The 9,128-nt window shown below is 51.5% G+C and overlaps 1 protein-coding gene across 1 annotated transcript in view; it reads left to right on the top strand.

Annotated features, from left to right (window-relative positions):
* The first annotated feature begins 1,166 nt into the window (after positions 1-1,166).
* Positions 1,167-9,128, top strand: part of Plekhg3 (pleckstrin homology and RhoGEF domain containing G3) — a 42,347-nt gene continuing 34,385 nt past the window's right edge. Inside the window, 1 exon segment of the mRNA XM_040742884.1 lies at positions 1,167-1,441. The gene's annotated coding sequence lies outside the window, so the exon portion shown is untranslated.

Below are 9,128 nucleotides of genomic sequence, written 5' to 3'. Positions count from 1 at the left end.
AAATGCTGGCGTAGACGCTGCATTCCTGTTCCAAGGAGCTGGTGCCAGTGCCTAACCCGGGAGTCCAACCTCTCCTGTGGTCTCACCCTGGGTTCACAACTCGCACCCCTCCTCCTGGTGGGTGTTGGGAAGTCTCTAACCTCGCCTCCGCTAAGATCTTTACCGCCGAAAGATTTATGCTTAGTGAGGCGTAGTAACTAACGCACACCTATAATTGCAGTTCTCTGAAGGAGCGCCTACAGTTCGGAGCTAGCCTGGGCTACAAAGTGTGGCGCTGTCTAAAATCAAAAAGTAAAAACAGTAATTAGGGCGTGGTGGTGCACTCCAGCTATCCTAGCACTCGGCAGGTGGAGGCAGAACCGTTCAAGATCACCCTCCGCCAGTCTCTGCTAATTGAGATCCTGCTTCAGAAACAAACCAGCAAACACAAAGATGTGTGTTCTTGCTCAAAACCTTACTCGTCCGTATTCTAGGCCCCTGTGCTCCCTTCTCCCATCCTCTACTTTCCCAGGGCAGCCTTTTGCTGATACCCAGAGCATATTCCAAATGAGGTCCTCTGTCACTCAGGTCCCTCAATCTGCTTTTCTCACTAACAGCGCCCCCCGGCGCCCCACCAAGCCCCAAGTTACGCGCTTCTTATCTCTTTCTCGTCGGAAGGCAAGATTTTTACAACTGCAAAGGTGCCACCGAGATCTAGTTTCGGTGAGGAATTCGAGACGTGCCTTTCTGACTCAGCGGCCGTGGTGACCTGCTCCAGTAGGACCAGGACGTCCCTTTTCCCTCTAGCCAGTTGCTTCACCTGGGAAAGCCCAAGGGGCTGAGCCCGGTGTCCTCCCCAGTCTGGAGGTTTGGGCCGCCCCTTCGGCGTGAGATCAAGCTGGCGACCCTAGGGTAACCAACCCCACCACGTGCGTCTTGGGATCCTAGAGCTTCAGGTGGCGGGGGAGAGGGGGTGGCCAGCGGTGCCCACACGGCCGGCCGCGCGCGTTAATCATTAGCCACGCGGACTGCTGTCTCCAGCCCGAGCCCCAGCTCGCTCGCCAGCGCCAGGAACGTTCCTGGGGCCCCCAGAGAGCCGCCAATTGCTGGATGGCAGCCGCGAGCTCAGTCTCCACCCACTGGAAACATTCCTGGTCCGCCCCTCCCTGGCTCCCTCCCTCCTTCCCTCCCTCGATCCCTCCCTCCGGCTGCAGCCTGGACGCCGTTCTGCCGCAACTTCCTGCGGAGTGCTGGGGAACCGCGCGCGTTTTGGGGACCCTCAAAGTCCGGTGCTCCCAGCGGAACGAGGCTGGGACCGCAGAGCGGCGAGCCGTGGGCGGGAGTGGCCGGCGGCTCCAGCCGCTTCCGAGAGCGACTTTCAAACTCGCGCCCGCTCCGCGGCGCCACCTGGGCAGCCCCGCGCGCTCTGTGTGTCGCGAGCCAGCGGGGCGGCCACCGCTCGGTGAGTGTCCCCGGGTTTGCCCCTCTCCCTTTGCCCATGCGCGATTGGCAGCACTCTTCGGGGACCCCAGGCTAGCCTTCTGTGGGCTGAGGACCTAGTCCAGGGTTTCCTCGGACACACTGAGGAGTTTGGAGCGCGGGAAGGTCGTAAGGGGAGTCACTTTTTGTCCCCACCCCGGAAACCAAAACAACATAGGTGGCTTCGCAGAGTTTGAAATCCCGGCAGCCCTCGAGGCTCTCACCACCTAATTCTCCTTGTGTGCACTGGCGCCAGTGGGTTAGTGCTTGCTCGGGACTGTGGACCCTTCTAGAAGGACTCGCCTCTGGTCCCGCGAGCCCAGGAGACTTAGGTACTCAACCTGTTCCGGGTTGGTGCCACACGGTGTTTGCTCCTGGGAATCTCAGCTGCTTGTCTAGGCGGATTAGAGTGGGTGCCAGAAACAGAGTGTCCAGGACCTGCAAACCTAGAGCCCCTCACTGGGTGCCCCTAGCAGCCTAAACCTCCCACTCCTTCAACTGGTTTGGTTATTTGCACCCTCCGCTCAGACCTTCAGTTTGGGAAGCTCTGACTAGGCTTGCAAGCTTCAGTTGTTCGAGATGCTGCTTCTTCCGTGGCAACGTTTATTCTGGAGCTACTTTTGAAAACAAAGGGGGAAAAAACGGAACGAGCAATGTAATGGTTGTAGGGTGGAGAAAAGCGGCTTTGTGGGGTGGTGCTAAAGACTGGGTAAGAGTATGGGTTTCAGAGTCAGTCACTAAACTCTTGGTAGATGTGGGGGGTATTAGGCTTCTCTGAGGGCCCCCAGAACCTGCCGGCACCGCAGCACCTTACAGAGTCTTGGGGTTCCCAGTCTCCCAAGCTGTGCCTCTTCATGCATTCCAGTCACATGGCCCTTGCTCAAGAAATAATTAGCGGGGAGTATAATGACAGCCCTGAGAGGGAGAAGAGATGCTTCCTGCTGTGTCTGGCTTTCCCAGGAGTTCCTTTCCAATCCTTCCTTTGCTAGACTGGAATCTTGGGTCATGAAAGCTCAGGACTAAACACCAGAAAGTCAACTGTTCTGTTGCTATTATTATTCCTGTATGGTTTTGGGCTCACTGGATGGTTCACAGACCCCCACCTCCCGTTTGCACGCATACTTTTCACAAGCCTACCGCCTCTGCTGGCCCTCCCTTACCAGACTTACCCACATGGTGCTGGGAATTGGGAATGAAGTGGGGGCCGTTCTCACCCCTCCACTTAGTCTGGACTGTCTGTTTTAGGTGGCTCTGGGGCTTTTCTCTTTGAGGTGGCACAACCACAAGGGTGGCAGGGCCACTGACTGAGAGTCCAGTGGGTTTTTTGCCAGAGGTTTAATGCTGGCCCTGTTGCCTTACATCCAGGCTTTCTGAGTACATGACTCGCCTGTGGTCAGATTCCTGCCCCCCCCAGTATCTTTTCTGACTCAGTTTCCATACAGAGGACCTGCTTTTTTTTTTATAGGGGATGTGGTAATGATCAGAAGAAGGTGTACCATAAATTCCTATAAAAAAGAAACACTGTGTAGTGGCTGAAAGGGACCCTTAAGTGTTTGCTGGATATGCCCTGATGTGTAACACAGGAGATGTTGTCACCGGGAGCCAGTGGTGGCTGCTTACTCTCTGGTGTGTAATATCTTAGTCTCAGAGTAAACATTGGCCTTACCAACCCCGCTGCTATCTCAGGGTCACTGTGTTTACACCAGAACAGGCCAAAGGCCATGGCCTGAGAGATGACCAGACCTGGACGGGGATAACGTGGGTCCCAGATGTAAGGCCTGCCTCACTACTCCACTCTCAGAACCTGTGCAGGCTTTGGACCCGAGCCTGGGAGGGTGCTGCAAGCTGTCACTGGCCCTGGAGGGTTAATTGTGAAGTTGTCCTCTGTTGTGTTGGGAGTGGAGGGGACTGTGGTGATGGGGGTGTTGCTTTTGCAGCTGTGCTGAAGGCTGACTTCAGTTCAGCCATCCTGGGCTGTCCCTCTGGCCCAGGCCACTGCCCTGTCCCGCCTCTCTGACCAGCTGCATGTCCACAGGCCTTTGTTCAAGGACTGTAGCCTGCCTTACTCATTACCCTCCTCCCCCAGTTTCTAGAAGCTCCAGGTCAGGGGGTTTGGAAGCTAGGAATCATTACTGACAGTGGAAAAACTCAGGAGGCGTCCCCAGGGTCCGACGGACCTGGCAGGCCCATCCCGGACCTCCAAGACTCCCTGTACATACTCCTTCTCTGTCTCTCCTCGTCTTTCCCTCCTTACATCCGTGCATCTCTCTCTCTCTCTCTCTCTCTCTCTTTTTTGGTTTTTTGAGACAGGGTTTCTCTGTATTGTTTTGGACCATGTCCTGGAACTCGCTAGGTAGACCAGGCTGGTCTCGAACTCACAGAGATCCGCCTGCCTCTGCCTCCCGAGTGCTGGGATTAAAGGCGTGTGCCACCAATGCCCGGCTCATCCGTGCATCTCTTATCTATTTTATGTATTCACCCATTATTATTTGACATCCTCTGTGTGAGAATACTGGGCATCAGGGACACAGCAGTGAACGAACTATGGTTTTTAGTCATTGTTGACCTGGTGGAGCTGAATTCTACTGGGGGCAGCTGGCGGAAAGCAAGATGGGTCATTGGACAAGCCTTAGAGTGAACAGGAAAGTATGACAGGGAAAGTCAGTGTGAATTGTCATGGAAGGGCCTGGACGACAGTTCCCTAAGGAAGGGACTTCGGAGTCAATCAGCCTGGGGAGCTGTTTTCTATGCTCTCTGGATATCTGTCTCTTGAGACCCAGATCAGCATCCCGATGTGACATTTAGTATCAGGGTTTGGAGTTGAACCGACCTGGATTTAAATCTCAGATTGACAACTTCCTAGCCCTGCGGCCATCTGTTGACTAAACTCCTTTGAGTCTGTTTCTCACCTGTAAAGTGGAGTGAGTCACCGTGCCTACCACTTATGACGTCCGTGAGAATGAACAGCGAGATAACGTCTGCAGTGCTCATCGAGCCCCGCTGAGCTATGCAGTCAACTCTCTCTCTCTAACTGAATTCTGCAGAGGTAGCAGAGGATATTTCCTGCCAGTGCTAGGGACTCTGGGAGAGAAAGCTGCGCATTTGCATGTTAAGTATGGGAAGGGGCAGGGAATTCAAAGGGAGGGCAGCTAGAAAGCTTGAGCCAGTCTAGTCGGGAGCCTTTCTCTGCTTCCCTGGATTCCGCTGGTTGGGATGTGTGCTGGTCATCGTCCCTCAGGTAGAAAGGGTGACCCAGGGCAGCCGTGGCCTGCTTCGCTCTGGAACCCCCCTGCGTCCAATCAGTTGGTGAATCACACCTTTGTCCGTAGCCTCACAGTCCTGAAGTCTCTCCGTCTTCATTCTCTGCATTGTCGCCTTATACTGGGGGTGGGGCTGTATCAAGAACAAGGGTTAGGGAGTGAGAGGAGAGAGGCATACACTGTGAATGTGCTCTTCAAGGAGAACGTGCAAACACGACAGGCAGTCCAATAGCAGTTCTGAGGCACCCTGCAGAGACTTTTGCTAAGGGTTCTCCAGAGACCAGAATAAGTTACAAATGGGAGTCCTCCTACCACGAGGCTCCTGTGGATCAAACTTAGTCCATCAGGCTGAGCCATTTTGTTGGCTCAGAAATTAGCAGAGCCTTGTGGTGTTATCTAGACCGGCTTCTCTTTGCTGGGCTCTAAAAATCTCAACTCTGAGAATCGCACATCCAAACTGTCTCCGCCCAACCCACGGGATGAGTCTCTTCCCCTCTCTGCTAGAGCCACCATCCTTCTCCAAAGGGGTTTAATCTAAAATGCTGTTGCCAAAGCTTGCGGCCAGCGGTTTCCGGGGGGCCCTGCTCCTGTGCAGGAAGTGAAAGATGTGTTGTGGAGGGGCCAGGCCTAGGGAAGTGGTTGTCAGACAGACCACTCCTCCGAGGCCACTGCAAGCAGGCACATGCTTGCTGCACAGGCCCGCCCTGTGATGAAGGAACTTTTGGAGACTGTCAGTTGTATAGAGGAAATTAGAAAGAGGGGCCCTGCACACCTCGAGCATGTTTGTGACTAGTATACAAAAGGAAGAAAACTGGGTCCAGTGAGCAGCAGGAGGCTACCCTGGAGATGCTAACCACTCTGATGTTCGGGGACCAGCATGGCTTGCTAACTGATTTGTTGGGTTCTTTTCTCCCTTTGGAACTCCCTTTGACCCAGAACTCCTCCACCCCACAAGACCATTTTCATCTTAAACTTGGGGTGATCCACTTGCCTCTGCTTCCCAAGCACTGAGATTTGTGCCTCTATGCCTGGCCTTGTTGGCTTGTTTTGATTAAAAGCTTTCTGAGAGCAGGAACGGGGTTTCCCTCATCCTTGTTCTCATACAGAACCGGGAAGAGTATGATCTGTAGGGGACAGTGGGCGGGTGCGGGGGTTCCACCGGAGAGGAATCCTGGCTTGGTGGTCTCATCTGCTTCAGCACTGTGGGAAGAGTGCAGGCGTGGAGTCCACACTGGGTAAGAGGTTGCCATCTGAGAAAGCAAATTAAAAGGAGGCCAATGCCTTGATAGCTGTTTTGGCTGGCTTTTGGCGAGAATACTTTTTTTTTTTGAGACAGGGTTTCTCTGTGGCTTTGGAGGCTGTCCTGGAACTAGCTCTTGTAGACCAGGCTGGCCTCGAACTCACAGAGATCCACCTGCCTCTGCCTCCCAAGTGCTGGGATTAAAGGTGTGCGCCACCAACACCCGGCGAGAATACTTGTATGTAATGTTAAGGACTAAGTAGACTCCTATTCCACACGGAACAGCCTCTAGAGCTGAACATAGAAACTGAACAGGGTTCTGGAAGGTGCTGGGTACTGCAGCCTTTTTAGAAACATAGTGAGAATCCTAGGAATTCTCTGATTGCTGGAGCATGAGTTGAGATGGGAGAGAGGAATGTAAAAAAAAGACTTAAAGAAAAAAGTCACATTTTCTTTTGTGTATTCGGGGTGTGTGCGTGTGTTCAGAGGACAGCTTTTGGGAGTTCTTTCCTTTAACCATGTAGGACCCAGGAATGAACTCAAGTTTTCAGGTTTGGTGGCAGGTGCCTTTCCCCACTGAAACATTGGTTTTTGTTTTCCTCTTGATCGCGTGCTATCTCTGTAGATGAATTCAGCAGGTACTAGGGCTGCTTGAAAATTGACATGTTTTAAAATTGACGTATTTCTTTTAGCCCAGGCTAACATGAGACCTTCAAATATGACTGAGGATAACCTTGAGCTTCTGGTGTTTTTCCTCTCGCAGACTGCCGTGATTGTAGGCACCTGACGTCTGGCTTCACGTATGCCAGGCAAACACTCTCCTGACTGACTTACGACTCTGGCTCTCCTACCGTTTTTTAAAAATTTTGGGACAGTATGTTTCTATGTAGTCAAGATGGCTTTTAGTTAGTCAGTTAGTTATTTTTGGTTTTTTGAGACAGGGTTTCTCTGTATGGCCTTGGAGCCTATCCTGGACTTGCTCTGTAGACCAGGCTAGTCTCGCATTCACAGAGATCCACCTGCCTCTGCCCCCGGAGTGCTAGGATTAAAGGCATGCGCTAACACTGCCCAGCTGACTTTTGTTTTTTATTTTTTTTAAAGCTGGGGACTGGAGAGATGGCTCTGTGGTTAAGAGCACTGGCTGCTCTTCCAGAGGACCTGGGTTTGATTCCTACTTGGTGGCTAGCAATTGTATATAACTCCAGTTACAATCTGACACCCTCTTCTAATCTTCACAGGCATGGCACACATGTGTGCACAGATGAACATGCAGGCAGAACACCTATACACATAACACAGAAGTAAATAAACCTTTTTTAAAAGCTCATAGCTTTTTCTTTCAAGGCTATGAAGATACCTCTCCCTTTCTGTCTTTATCTCTTTCCCTCTCTCTCTCTGTCTCTCTCTCTCTCTCTCTCTTGTGTGTGTGTGTGTGTGTGTGTGTGTGTGTGTGTGTGACAGAGACTTGAGCAACAGATGACAAATATTTATTGCAGGGAAAGGGGAACTAGTGTTCTTGTCTCTATGTAGGTCATTGCTACATCCCCAGTGCCTGTATATGGTAGGGTTACAATAAATACTTGTCAAATAAGCTTTATGCTGCTCTGTAATGAATCTTAGGAATGGAGTTTTCATGTTCACTTTTGTTTGTGTTTCTCTAATCTCCAGTCTGGCCTTGAATTTACAGTCTTCCTGCCTCATCCTCCAAGTGTTGGGATTACAGATGTGAGCCACCATGCCTGGTTTACAAATGGTCTGTTTTGTCTTAAAGTAAGTGATCTGGACATAAGATTCCTTAACCTGCCCGGGGAAGGCAGTGATGCAAACAGTCTGGTATTCTTGCAGCTTGTTAAGTGTAAGGAACCCGAAGTCACTGGGACCCGTATACCCAGGCCTGCTGCAGAGTTTACCACCATGCAAATCGGGCCAGAAGAAGACAGCAGGATGTGCTTACAGCTTTGAATATATGTCCCATAATATCCCATAACACCACTCCCAGCTGTGTGGCAGCCTCCCTCCCAATCCGACTCATCTGCACGGAGCCCAGAAGGGCAGATAGCCAGAGGTTGAGATGCCTATGAAGTCCTCGGGGGCTGTTTAACGTCTGTCCATAACCTGGGCCTTGTGTCTGAGCCCCTTGCAGATAGGTAGCAGCAGCAAGTGAGGGCCATGTGAGGAAGCCAGAAGAGAAAGAAAACAACTACTGTGGAGCTCACAGTGAGTTGACAACGAAAGCAGGCTCCAACAGAAACACCAGGAAAAGCTTGTCCTAGCGGAAGGACTCAGGGTCATTTGTTTGCAGGGAATGGCTTGACACACCTTCCACCTGGGGATCATCAGCGAGACGATGGACGCTTGGCTGGCAGCTGTGACCCTGACTCATCAAGAAAAGGCGAAGCTATGCACTCTTAACCGCGTTTGGGGGAGGCAAGGAGGTGTAAAACATCGTTTTAAAGATTCCAGTCAGGTTGGCTGGGGTCTTAAGAGATGTTGAGAACTGGGCAGTGATCTCACAAGTCCTGGTGAATTGCCCAGGATCTCTGCTGACACTTAGCAAAGATAAAATTTGAACTTTCCTTACTCTTTTTTTTTTTTAATTGTTTTTGGTGGCATTGAAAATGAGCCCAGGGTCTTCTGCCTGCTGTGAAAGCTATCCATCTCAGCCACACCCCTAACTCAGGATTTGAACTTTCTCCCAGTGTTTTGAAACCGCAGGTGTGGTGTTTTGGACTGTTCTCTGTCCTGTCTTGTGGGGTCAGAGCCTGGGTTTGGGTTACAGTAGAGTTGGGAGAGGTCCTCACTTAATTCTGTTCCACAAAACAGATTGCCAGGTACCCTGGGGTGGTGCTCGCCTCTGTCGAGACAAGAATGCTTCCCAAGCATCTTCTGCACCTACAAGTGGTTTGTGAGGCCAGAACATGACAGGGAGTAGCTGCTATCTCACTATCCCAACGGATTTGCTCCTTTGTTTGGGTTCTGAGCTCTCCTGAGGGTGCTGAACTGTGTGGTCTTGGTGCCTAATGACCCTGGATATTAAGTTTTCATATTTATCATTTATTTATTTGGTTGTTTTTCTTTTCTTTCTTTCTTTTTTCCCCCGAGACAGGGTTTCTCTGTGTGACAATCTTGGCTGTCTTGGAACTCACTCTAGACAAGGCTGGCCTCGAACT

The sequence above is a fragment of the Mesocricetus auratus genome, unplaced genomic scaffold, assembly GCF_017639785.1.
Source record: "Mesocricetus auratus isolate SY011 unplaced genomic scaffold, BCM_Maur_2.0 Super-Scaffold_15014, whole genome shotgun sequence".
In the NCBI taxonomy this organism is placed as follows: domain Eukaryota; kingdom Metazoa; phylum Chordata; class Mammalia; order Rodentia; family Cricetidae; genus Mesocricetus; species Mesocricetus auratus.
Note: the sequence above shows the minus strand (reverse complement) of the source record. Positions and strands in the feature narration are given on the sequence as shown.